General features: G+C 36.4%; 2 protein-coding genes across 4 annotated transcripts in view; one reads left to right on the plus strand and one right to left on the minus strand.

Moving 5' to 3' along the window:
* STRADB (STE20 related adaptor beta) overlaps positions 1 to 5,070 on the minus strand; it is a 50,849-nt gene extending 45,779 nt beyond the window's left edge. For all 3 annotated transcript variants that reach the window (XM_051983776.1, XM_051983779.1, XM_051983775.1), the window contains exon 1: positions 4,864 to 5,070. The gene's annotated coding sequence lies outside the window, so the exon portion shown is untranslated. The remainder of the gene's footprint in view (positions 1 to 4,863) is intronic.
* Positions 5,071 to 5,370: 300 nt separating this feature from the next.
* The window catches only part of TRAK2 (trafficking kinesin protein 2), a 72,245-nt gene continuing 63,829 nt past the window's right edge, over positions 5,371 to 13,786 (plus strand). Inside the window, exon 1 of the mRNA XM_051990522.1 lies at positions 5,371 to 5,517. The gene's annotated coding sequence lies outside the window, so the exon portion shown is untranslated. The remainder of the gene's footprint in view (positions 5,518 to 13,786) is intronic.

A 13,786-nucleotide genomic window follows, 5' to 3' on the forward strand; every position in this document is an offset into this window, starting at 1 on the left:
TAAAGATCATTACTGGATCAAAGGGTATGTAAAGTTTTGATAGCCCTTTGGGCACAGTTCCACATTCTTTCCAGAAATGTTGGATCAGTTCACAATTCCACCAACGTTGTATTAGTATTCCAGTTTTTCCATATCCCCTCCACGTTCATCATTATCTTTTCCTGTCATCTTAACCAATTTGAGAGGTTTGCAGTGGTACCTAAGAGTTATCTTAATTTGCATTTCTCTGATCAATAGTGATTTCAAGTATTTTTTCATATCATTATACATAATTTTAATTTATTCATATGAAAATTGTCTATTCATCTCCTTTGACCACTTACCAATTGAAGAATGGCTTGAATTCTTATAAATTTGTATCAATTCTCTATTTGAAAAATGAGGCCTTTATCAGAACCTTGGATGTAAATTTTTTCCCCAGTTTACTGATTCCCTATATTATAAAGAAATTGTAGGATGAGAGATTGTGGTAAGAAAAGCATTCTTATAAGGGTTTGCAGATCAAAAAATAGGAGGGCAAGCAGAGAGGAAAAAGGAAGGATTCTTAGTGTGGATTAAGGAAGCAGTAATCAGAAGTAAATTAGATATCAGAAGGATAGGGTAAAAAGAGAGAGAGAGATAAATGGTGAGGAAAAACACAATGGAAGGAAATATAAATCTAGTAATTATCACTTTGAATATGAATGTGATGAAATCAATCATAAAATGGAAAAAGCAGAACTGATTAAAAATCAGAATCCAACATTGTGATACTTACAAGAACATACTTAAAAATGAGACACACATAGAATAAAAATAAAGAGCTAGGGTAGAATTTACACCAAATGCTGTAGCATCCTAATTTTTAAAGGAAAAGCTAAATGAATTATAGGTGGAAAGATATAGCAAAACTATAGTAGTGGGAGACTTCAACTTTCCCCTCTCAGAATTAGATAAATCTAAGCAAATATTAATAAGAAAAAAGTCAAGATGAATAGATTCTTAGATAAGCTAGATATGCTAGAGAGACACCTGGAGAGAATTGAATACTCATATATTAGGGTATGAAAACTCTATAGTTAAATGAAGAAAAGGAGAGATATTAAGTGCATCTTTTCAGATCGTGTGATAAAAATTATATTTAATAACAGCCCATGAAAACTTAATTGGAAGCCAAATAACCTATATATAAATAGCAATGTAGGCATGGTTTAACATAAGTAAAACCATTAACACAATTGATATCAATGACAAAAACAACAAAAATAAAATATCAACAGATGAAGAAAAAGCTTTTAATTGCCAACAAGCCATTCTTATTAAAAACTCTTGCAAGTATAGGAGTAAATTGATTTTTCCTTAATGTAAGAAACATTACCTAAAACCATCAGCAAGCATTATTTATAATTAGGATAAGCTTTCCCAAGAAGATCAGGAGTAAAAACGTGAAAAAAGGATATAACAATAATAATAAAGAAAAATAACAATAAGAAAAAGAAATGAAAGGAATCAGAATGAGCAATGAGATTATAAAATTAAGTCTTTTTGCAGATGATATCATGATATACTTGGAAAATCCTAAAGATTCAACTAACAAGCTAATTTAAAAAATTAATTTTAGTCAAGTAGCAGAATAGAAAATAAACCATAAATCATCAGCATTTCTATATCACCACAAAACCCTGCAAGAAGAGATACTAAGAGATACTCTATGCAGAATAACGTCAGATAGCATAAAATACTAAAAAATATACCTACCAAGACAAAACGAGGAACTATATAAACATAATAATAAAATACTTTTTAAACAGTCAAATTTAAATAACTGGAAAAATATTAATTGTTCATAGATGGGCAGAATCTATAATAAAAAATGATAATTCTTTCTAAACTAATCTACTTATTCAATGCCACCCCAATTACAAAAAAATTTATTGAGCTAGAAAAAATAATAAAATTCATTTGGAAGAACAAAAGTTCAAGAATATCAAGGAAATTAATGGGGAAAAAATGTGGAGGAAAGAGTTTTAGCAGTACCAAATGGTATTATAAGGTGGTAATTATCAAAAAAAAAAAACAAAAAAACAAAAAACCCAACTATCTCGTACTAGTTAAAAAATAGAAAGATGGATTAGTGAAACAGAGTAGACATATAATATATGGTAGCAAATGATTATAATAGGCTTGCATTTGACAAACACAAAGATTTGAGCTTATGATGTAAGAATTCCCTACTTAATAAAAAAAAAAATTACTGGGAAAGCTAAGATAAGGTCAAAATGAATACATGACTTAGATATAAATGAAGTTATCATTAGGAAATTAGAAGAACGTGGAACATATAAATCATAAGATTTATGGATAGAAGAATTTGTGAATAAAGAGATGGAGAACACTATGAGATCTAAAATGGATAATTCTGATTACATAAAATTACAAGATTTTTTTAAACATATATAAATCAATGTAGCTGAAATTAGAACGAAAGCAGAAAACTGAAGAAAAATGTTACAGATGATTTTTCAGATAATGGACTAATATCTCAAATATAAAGAAAACTGTCAAATTTATAAGAATGAGTCATTTTCCAATTGATATATAGTGAAAGGATAGGAACTTGCAAGATTTTTTGCTAAAAAAAAAATCAGAACTATAGATAGCTATATATCATTATTACAATCATTATGGAGAAATGCAAATTAAAACAACTTTTAAGATATCTCACACCTATCAGACTGGTTAAAACACAAGGTGAAAATGATAAATTTTGGAGGGAATATAGAAAAATTGGGACATTAATACACTGGTTGGTGGAACTATGAACTGACTCAACCATTTTGGAGAGCAATCTGGAATTATGCCCAAAGAGTGATTAAAGCTGTGACCCAGAAATACCACTATTAAGCTGTGTCCAAAAGTAATCAGAGAAAAAGGAAAAAGCCTATATGTTCTAAAATATTTATACAGCAGCTCTCTCTATGGTGGCAAAGAACTAGAAATGGAGGAAAATTAGGAAAATGACTAAACAAATTGTTAAATATGACTGTGAAGGAATATTACCGTGTGTTGAGAAATGATGAATAGTTTGATTTTAGAAAAACATGGAAAGACTTGCATGAAATAAAGAGTAAAATGAGCAGAACCAAGAAAACATTGTATATAGTAATGGTAATATTGTTTGAAGGATAATTGTGAATAACTAAGTTACTCTGAGTATTTATTATACTCTAATTAATTACAAAGGACCTTTGAAGGAAGATATTATCTACCTCTAATGAAAGAACTGATAAATAAAAGTATGCATAGCATAGATTTACACACACACACACATATATACATACATGCATATATATACACATTTATACATTTATACACATATGAGTATATCTATGGCTCTCTTTGTATATGTTTGTCTGAAGTGGTGGTCTTATCTAGTGAGGGAATGGGAAGAAAGGGAGACAATTCAAAACAAAAATTTAATTTAAAAAAATGACATGAAATATCTATGTCCTCTGTATCTAAAGGAGATTGATGACAAAAATAAAAGCCTCATATGCACCCAAAATAAACAAACAAAAACCACTAGAGATGGAGGTATGGTAAAAAGTATAGTTTCACCTGAGGAGATTTCATCTAGGGGAAAAAAACCTTTAATAGTAGCTACTGTTTAGTAAAAATAAATGTTATTTACCACAAAATCTGTTAGTTCTAAAAGGGGAGGCCCTGATAAGTGCACAGATTTTCTCCTAGATTACAGAGGTCCTCAAACTATGACCCCGGGGGCCAGATGCAGCAGCTGAGAACGATTATTCCCCTCACCCAGGGCTATGAAGTTTCTTTATTTAAAGGCCCACAAAACAAAGTTTTTGTTTTTACTATAGTCTGGCCCTCCAACAGTCTGAGGGACAGTGAACTGGCCCCTATTTAAAAAGTTTGAGGACCCCTGCCCCTAGAACATATGACTGTAATAAGACATTCTGAATTCATTCACTGCTGGCTAACCACTATATTGGCTTTTCAATCTCTTAATTTCTGATCTAGGCTTATGATAGGAAGTATGTGACCTAGCTAGGTGCTAATAGTCACAGACTTGGAATCAAAAGAGCTGATGTTCAAATCTGACCCTAGCTGCTTAGTAGCTGAATGACCCCCGGAAAATCACCTAACCTCTGTCTGAGAACATGTACAGCATTTTGTAAATCTTAAGGCATTAGATAAATGTTCTTTCTTACTATGGCAATATTCAATGACATCTTTACAACTTACATTTTACATCTGCAAGGCCATCTTGGAGGGCATCAAGTTCAACCCCTTCATTTTAGAGCCAAGAAAATGCATACAAACTAAAGTGAAATGACTTGCTCAAGGTCACACAGTTGTAAGTGTCCGAGATAAGATTTCAACTCATTTTACCATCATTGTTATATAACAGAGGGGCAAACTGAAGATCCAACAGATGTAAGGGTGCTGGAGGACAGGGAGACAGAGAAGCAGGCAGGGTGACAGTGACAAACAGGTGGGGTGGCAGGCAGGCAGGGCGGCGTGGTGACAGAGCAGGTGCGGTGGCATGGTGGCAGGTAGTGCGTGCCAGAAAGGGTGACAGACAGGTGGGATGACAGGTTGGCAGGGTGACAGCAAGTGGGGTGGCAGGCGCCAGGCAGGTGAGACGGCAGGGAGGTCAAGGCTCCCCCCATCCAGTCTAAGTTTCTAGGCCCACATTCCTGGCCCGCCCCTCCCCCCAGGCAACCCGAAGGCCAGGTTCTCCAGGGGCGTCCAGAGCCCGCATTCGGACACGGGACCATCCCGGGTCTCCGAAGGGGAGAGCGCGGCCATGGCCCCGGCGCCCCCTCCCATCTCCGTCTCAAGCTTCCTCCCCCGGCTTACCCTGCAAGCGGCGGCCCCGGCCCGGCCCGGCCCCGGCCCGGCCCGGCCCGCCGGCTCCTCCTCAAAAAGCCTGGAGAGCCCGGAGCACGGTGCGGGTGGAGGGGGAAGAGTCCCAGGCCCGCCCCCTGGTACCGGGCGGGGAGACGAGCCGAGAGGCACCTTAAGCGGGGACCTTCCCCACAGCCCAGTCCGCCCCGCTCCCGACCCCCGGGGCCCGGACTAACCCCGCCCCGGCTCCACCCCCAACCCCTGGAGCCGAAGCCGAAGCCCAACCTCGGCCCCGCCGGCTGAAGCCAGCCGTTAATGCGCCGCCGAGCGAGTGCCAAAGAAAGCACGGTGGGGCGGGGCTGGTGGGAAGCGGGGCCAACCAGAGAAGTGCGGAGGCAGAGAAAGAACTACAATTCCCAGAGACCCACTCGTCACAGTTTCCCAGTCGGGCTGTTCTCGGACCCTGCGTCTTACTGATCTGGATCGACGAGGTCGCCGCCAGTCTCAGGTCGCTAGGTGATGACGCTAACGCTCTGAAGCCGAGTGCCAGTCTATTCCGCCACCCGGCTGCTTAGTCGCTGCGGTGGCGGCTTCTGCAGCAAGCTTTTGTTGGGACCCTTCGAAGACTTTCGGCGTTTGCGAGCCCAGAGCGTCGAGACCCCCTTGGTGAGTGACTTCGGCACCCCCTCCAGACTCCTATCCAAGGGACACTAGCCAGCCTTCGGGACTCTAGCCGGGCTGAACATCACCTCCCTCTCCCTCCGCTCCTCCTTGAGCCTGGGGTCCCCCGAGGTCACGGACTCGGGAGAAGCGCCGGGAGCTCGGACGGCTCCCCTAGGCCGATCTCTAGGCTCTTGGGTGGGCTTAGATGGATGGCCAGATCTTGGAGGAGGGCTGGTACCAGATGGCATCCCAAAATATGCCATCTGGCCGCCAGGGCGAGGCTACCAGCCTCCCGCTTAGACATGACAGGAGCTTGAGCCACCCCCCTAAGGGTAGTGGGGGATGAGACCCTTCTCTATTTAGGCAGGATGGCATCTTCGAACGTTATCTTCTGCTTCCAGCCCTTCTTCTGCCTTCTGCTAGCGCCTTCCCTCCGAATCACCTTATATTCTCTCTGAGTCTCGTGTGTGTATTTGTATGTGTGTGCTTATTCATCTATGTGTATTTGTATGTGTCTGGATCTATATATGCAAATGTGTATGTCTGCTTATTCACCTTGGTGTATTTGTATATATGTACATTTATATACGTGCATGTTTTTGTTTTCTCCAATTTTCTATTAGAATGTCAACTCCCTGAGGGTTGGGATGATTTCATTCTTTGTATTTGTATATTCCCAGGACCTGGCACATGTTGTTCTGTCATGTCCAGCTCTTTGTGACTCCATTTTGGATTTTCTTGGCAAAGGTACTAGAGTGCTTTATCATTTCCTTCTCCAGGTCATTTGACAGATGAGAAAACTGAGGCAAACAGTGTTAAGGCAAACAGCTTAGTAAGTCTATGGGTGAGGCTGAGAGCCGACTCTAGCCATGGTGCCTCCTAGCTGCCCCATAGTAAGAGTTTAATTAATGTCTGTTGGTTGTTTTTGGTTGTCTGGGTCCTTGAGACTGGGTACTGAACACACCACTTCTTCAAATTTGAGTTCCTCCTTTTTAGGAAGAACTCAAATGCTTTTTTCTTAACTGATACATTGAGGGTGAACTTTGAACTAATAGAAACATAGGGAGATAGTTTTGGTTGTGTAGGAGGCCCTTTAATTTCTCTCCTTCCCCTTCCCCTTCCCCTCACCCCATCAAAATGTATTAGGATGCTGAATTTGAACTCTGAGCTGCAGAACTGAAAAATAGTTAATTTAGAATGGTAGTGACATTGAGGTCATTCCTTTTATATCATGGTTGGGAGAGGATAGATGTAAGAGAACTTTTAGACTTTTAATGTTAATAATGGATAGGATTTGTATTTGAGGACTTCTTTTCTGAATATTACTTTTTAAACATCAATTAATGAATTCCCATCTTATACCAATTCTTTAGCCTTCAAATCAGAAAGCTTATACCAGCTTCACAAATGATCATTATTTTATTGTATTTTTAAAACCTCATTATTTTATTAAACATTAAACATCCTGAAACAGGATAAAGATGCTAGGGACATATAACTAAAGTGGATGAACTATGATAAAAATTAGCACTAGTATGGCCTTGGACAAGTCACTTCATCTCTTTGGGCTTCAGTGTCTTGTCCATAAATTGAGGGCTTGGAATTTGTGATCTCAGATTATTCTTTCAACTTTAAGATTCTGATTCTGTAGGTCAGAATAAAGCGTAAGTAGCTCCCTTTTTTTTTTTCCTGTGGATAGGTTTATTGTGTATGCATTTTATTTTTATGTATTGTTTACTTCATTGCTAGCAATAAAGACTTCCATTTGATTACTGCCCACACTTAGTATGTGACAAAAACTGAGTCACTGAGATAATTTTCTCAAGTTTAAATAACTAAGTTGAAATTAAAATTTAGTCATATTTCCTAGTTTGCTACACAGCCACACTTTTGCAATATATTAATAAAATCATTAATAATTTTGGATTACAGATTAAAACAAAGATTCTATTGCTAATACAAGGAAAATTGTGAAAGGATACAGAAGTAATAATTTAGAAGGACTTTGTTTTTTAGCCATGCAGAATAATTTTACCAAAATTCTGTCCTGGTGATTGATCAGATATGTAAGGAAAATAATAATTTTTCCCACTCTGATGAGGATTTAAACTAATACATCTTATTTTTCTTGCTCAAAGCCCCATATAGTCTTAAGCAGTTAATACTCTTAAAAGCTACCATAGCACTAAAAGGATTTTATTGAGAGGTTAATATGTGGCAGAATACTTTTTAAAATGGATCCACACTAGCAACCTGCCTTTTTTTAAATATGTAAATTAAGCATATGGACAAACTATATTCCAAAAAGAAAATGTAAAAATGTAAAATATCCCAGAAAGAACAAGCAAATTTTAAGATTCAGAAACAGGACAGGAAAGCATGTTTTGTTTTGGTAGTACATATACTTGTCAGCCAATGAGATTCATTCTTGCAAAATTGTGTAGTAGTTTTTATTTGAAGACTGATTGCCTCTGTTTAGTTCTCTCTCTGACAAAGTACAGCTATTTGGAGCAATTCCCTGTCCCTTTTCTCCGCTTCCAACTTGTATAGCTCTGCCAGGTGAGAGGAAATAAGGAAGAATGTTTAGAGCTTAGAATTAGGACCCCTAAATCAGTCAGTCTGTAAGCATTTATTAAATACTGTGTGCCAGATATAAAGACAAAAATGAAATATCCCTTACCCTCAAGGAGCTTACATTCTAATGGAAGAGACAATAGCGTACATAAATACATGTGTACAGAATATATACTAAATAAATATAGTCATTTTGGAAGGACCTGACCTAGTAACTGGGGTAATGAAAAAAAAGCTTAATAAAGAAATTGGCATATAAGCAGTCTTGAAGGAAACCAGGGATTCCTACAGATAGAAATGAAGGGGGGAGGGCATTCTCTATCAAAAGGAAGACTGAGGGAGGCAGCTGATACAAAAGCCACTGAAATGAGAGAGTGGGTGTCTTGTATAGGAAACAGTGGACAGATCACTAAGCTTGGATTGTAGAGTATGAACACAGGAGTGCGGTGTAAGAAGACTAGAAAGGTAGGATAGGGCTGGGTCTTGGAAGTTTGTTGAGCAAGGTGATGATATCATTTGATGTGGACTGTAGGCAAATCATTCTGGCAGTTGTATAGAGGATGTATTGGAGTGAGGAGAGTCTTTAGACAGGGAGATTTAAAAAGTAAGTCGGAGTCCAGGGAAGTTGAGGAGATAGATACTGGTGGGATGAGGCAGGTTGCCAGTGTGGATCCGTGGGCAGTGTTATTGCTTGACTTCTTGGTGCTCCTGGAAGGACTTATGTGGATTGTACAACCTTGCTAACCAGTACTAAATGAAGGACTTTAGATGTGTCCATATACTGAGAAGTTCTCTGCCCCTGTGCTAGCACTGCTCCACTAAAGCTGAACATTTAATTAGGAGCTGGAAGGGATCACTGAGGTTGTTGTTTAACTTTTCCGTGATGAGAAGTGAAGGATCAGACAGTTGTGACTTGCCCAAAGGCAACTAGGTAGCAGTGGGGGATAAATTTCTCTATTCATATCATCCAGGCAGGGATGTCCCATGCTGGGGTAATAGTAGTGTTTGGGAATTATTCAGCAAAGTATCAGGTTGAGAATTTGTTTAGCATTGCCATGTATATAATAGATAAGAATTAGATATTTTCTTAGGCATACCTTATTATTTCCCTATATGCTCTTCTCCCCAATAAAATGTAGTCTTTGTAGTAGTGCAGAGAATGTTTTTATTTTTCTTTTCCAGAGTGCCTGGTATTTTGTGCATCATAGGCTCTTTATCCTGGAGCCTCTTTATCATTCTTGTTGTTTTTATATATCTTTTCCATTTCTACTAGTGATGGATTACTGAATTTCCCTTTATCTTCTCTAGTCATTAAACTGAATGATTATATATAAAAATTCTACTGAAACCGAGGAATAATGAATCAATTATCTTTTTAAAGAAATCCTTTATTTGGGGGATTTGTATAAATATATTTATAAATTATCAGCTGCACAGTTTGTAGACACATAAACATGGCTTGAGTTTGGGTCACAAACTTAGGGACACAATTATGCTTTCACAAGCAGAGGAAGAATCATCCAATAACCAAGTTGACTTTTTTTTCATATTTATATTTATTATATTTCTCCATCTAGTTTGTAAATCACTTGCACATAGGCATTCTATAAATAGTTGTTAACAGTTGCAATAGATTTTTTTTAATTTCAAAAGATTTGCCTGGTTCTTTATTATTAGGTCAGAAATCAGTAGATGATTGAGGTGTGAAGGGCTTTGGGAAGGACTTGTAGTCATTGTAAATAGAATGGAATAATAATCTAATTTTATTTTCAACTGTGTCAGTGACTCATAGTTTGACCTTGAAGAAATCACTTGTTCTATCTTTTTTATGCTAAAGAATGGCAGAAAATGAATATAGAATGCTTGTCTAATAGGAGTGAGGTGGAACTAATTAATATTTGTCAAAGGCTTTGAGGTCTTTGGACCATACTTTTTGGAAGGGGAAATTATTAACAACATGTATCATACCTACATAGTTTGGTGCTTGCCCAAACCTCACGTGTTATGCCTTGAGGAAGCTTTGAAAAATACTGTGTACAAGTCCAGCAACTTTTCTGACAGTTTGTTGTGCAAGAGGAAACAACCAGTGGCAGGACAGGAGTATTTCACTGCTAAGTAATTCCAGTATGCTGTGGTATGGTTGGAAGTATACATGGCAATTAGTCATATTACAGAAGAATTTACCACAGGTTCCACTTAAGTTGCTTCTATAGTGCATTTAAAATGTAGTTCCAATTTAGGAAAATATGTTTTATTCCTTCCTTCTCTCCACCTCCCCAAAAATAATCGATCCCATATTAATTACTTGAAGTGATATTTCTTAACTTATTTCTTCCCACTTAAATAATCTAATTCTCTTAACTTATTTCTGCCTTTGTTGCTTCCAGTTATTGACATCACAGACAATATGGTTGGTTCACTAGTGTAAATCAAAACAAAGGAAGTTTGTTCATTGAAAAATAAGTACAGTATGTCTGTAAGTGGAGATGAGAGTGGAGACTACTTCTCCTCGGTTTCTGAAGTTCATAATTTAACAACTTTTTTTAAGTTTACATTTTTTTCATATCTTTCTCCTTTCCACTAGTGATGGATTATTGAATTTACCTTTATTTTCTCTAGTCATTGAATTAGATTATATATAAAAATTCTACCAGAAATTGAGGAATAATGACTCGATTATCTTTTTAAAAGAAATCCTTTATTTGGGGGAATTTGTTTAAATATATTTATAAATCATCAGCTGCAAATTTTGTAGACACAGACATGGCTTGAGTTTGGGGCACAAACCTAGGGACACAATTGTGCTTTCACAAGCAGAGGAAGAATCCTATAAATTGTATTTTTTTAAAGCACTGTGTTTCTTGGAATATTGGTCTTTCATGATCTTTTGTTTGTTGTGTTCAAGTTAATAAGAGATATTATAAAGAATAAGGGTTTTTTTGTTGGTTCTTTTAACATTGAAAAATGGCAGGAACCCTTAAAGACCTTGCTTTTTTGGTGGAGGAAACAGACTTAATTTGTTAAAAAGATCACAGAGTTTTAAAAGTGATTTTTCATGTGCTAGGCACTGTGCTAAGCATTGAGGATATAAAAAAAGGCAAAAGACAGATGTAGAGCTTCCAGGCAAATGGTGGAGAAAACATAAAATACAACTATTGATAAAGAAACTAAAGACAGAATAAATTGGAGATAATTAACAAGAAGAACATGCTAGGATTAAGGGGCCTTGGAAAAGGTTTCTAGAAGAAGGTAGTGTTTTAGCTAGGACTTGAAAGAAGCCAGGAAATAAGGATGAGAAGAGAACATTCCAGAGTGAGCAGCCAATGAAAAATGCCTCAGAAAATGGTGGCCTCCAGAAAGGAGGGGTATGTGTAAGGTTGTAAGGTGTCAAAAGCTATTATAATGAGAGCTACTCTCCATAATTGTAAATATGATTCAGGTTTCCCTGATAAATCCACGTAGACCCCAGAATATAATGATGTCTTTCCTATGAATAAAGTACAATTTCTTAGCATGGGAAGATATGTAATACAATCTGATAAATGATGCAAACAGGTTTTTTTTTTCCTCTCCACCAAAGATCATGGCAACAAACAGCATGGTGGTGCATTCTTGCTATCACTGCTGCTAGGATGTTGAGATTGATGGATATTCTGAGTTTGGTAGTTCTGTCTAGCTAAAGCCTTAAACTCTTAAGTTTGACAGGAATATGATAAACTCCAAGAAAATAGGACCCTGGCTGCCCCATAGATCAGATCAGTGAATGGTCATTGCACTTCCAGAAGTGAGATGGAGAGACCCTATTTTAAAGGAAAAAAAGGTTTTATTTATGTGTTTCTTAAAATGATTTTTGACAGTACCATCGAAATTTGACATGACTCTTTCACAGCATGGCTCTCACAGATAAGCAATATCTCTCAAAAATATGTAACATCATTTAAAAGCCATTTTAGTTAGTTCTGTTTTTATTCAGTTTAAACATGTCATTAGATTTTTATAAATTATAACTTCACATGAAACCTGAGCTCCTTCCAAAAATTTTTGTTTATTTTCCATTATTTCATTGTCTTCACTCTTTAAATTTTTAAAATTCGGTAGTCTTTTCCATCTGAAATAAGAATCATGTAATAAAGTAAAAATGTTTTTTCCCTATCACTTTCACCCATATAATATTAATACTCTAATAGATTAGTGTAATCTATTGTAAATATTTCTTCCAGCCACGCAGATCCCAGTCCATTCCTGATATCTCTTATGTGCACATATTAGCTACAGAGAACGCCCTCAATATGTTCTTATGAAGACACTAGAGGAACATTCCTATTGGTTATTCTGTGCTCTAGGTATGTGATTGGCTCATTTCCTTTTCTCAGTCATATTTTTTGACATTATTTGCATTATGTCTCCAGCATAATTCCTTGTTTACAATGTGATGCCATTAAATAAGGCATATATTTGTACAAAAAAGGTATTATAATCTATCCCTGCTTTGTACTTGCACAAAATGCCTATGAAAAGAGATAGCCTACACTAAATATTGCGAAGATAGTAGAACAAGTGGTCCTAATAAATTACTTATCTTTTAGAAACACGTTGCTTAAAGATGACGTGCTATTTACTTAATAGAACAAATAATTTTATGATTCCTATTTCTACTTTATGGATTCAAGTACAAAATTAGGGGGAAAAAAACCTAAAAGATTTAGGGCCAGAGGAAGTCTATCAGAAGTCTTTTTACATTATATTGTCGTTAGGGAAATAAAGTAATAGTCATAGGAATTTTTAGCCTCTGGTTTTTGAACTATTGCTATTTTTAGAATTTGTTTTTCTCCCTGCCACAGAGGGAAAAAAAAACAACTCTTATGTTATCTTATTATCATTTAACCCACAAATAAAAGTCTAAACCTCAAATTATAAAACAGTAATATGTAATTTTTCAACTTAGTTATATTTGTGCAGCTTTTTGTTTTTTGATTTATCCATGATTTTATGGTTTATAGTTGATTGTTCTTTTTGATTTTATTTCATATCTAATTTTTGCATATCGGCATATGGTAAAATATTTGCAGATGTTTTAAAGAATTATTTATTATTCTAAAAATATATCAGAGTTATGTTTTAGTGTCTCCAGAAATCTGCTGCTTTATAAGATAAAGACTTGAAGGATTTTTTACCCCATTGAAAAAAATAAAAATATTTTGGAAAATATTGTTAATATGGGAGGGAAGAAGGAGAGTGTATCTTCACAAAGATCAATCCTTGTTCAACTCCTCTTTCCTTATCCTTTACAAAAATCTGGGTTTGTAAGGCCACAAAAATTTTTTTTGACTTTTCATGTTTTGTTAGTAATCAGGTCTTGGAATATATATATATTTGAGGTGGGCCGGGGGATGGGGGAACTTCTCAGAGGGAAGACCTCTCAGGACAGGGATTACCCATGTATAGTTTACTGCACATGCTCAGTCAAAAATATTACATAATAAATATTTAAGTGCTGCCCTCTACCTATAATCTAATTTGTTGGTTTTTATTTTTTCTAATTTAGCAAATTTGGAAATAATAGTTTTAAAATTATGATAATACACCAGGCATAATGGAATAAAACTAAAGAGTAACAATTAACACCTTCTTAGTTTTTGTTCAGAGATTCTATTTGTAATGAAGAGCTTACTGTCTCTTAAAATAATAGTAAAGTGTT

The sequence above is a fragment of the Antechinus flavipes genome, chromosome 3 (genome assembly GCF_016432865.1).
Source record: "Antechinus flavipes isolate AdamAnt ecotype Samford, QLD, Australia chromosome 3, AdamAnt_v2, whole genome shotgun sequence".
NCBI lineage: Eukaryota > Metazoa > Chordata > Mammalia > Dasyuromorphia > Dasyuridae > Antechinus > Antechinus flavipes.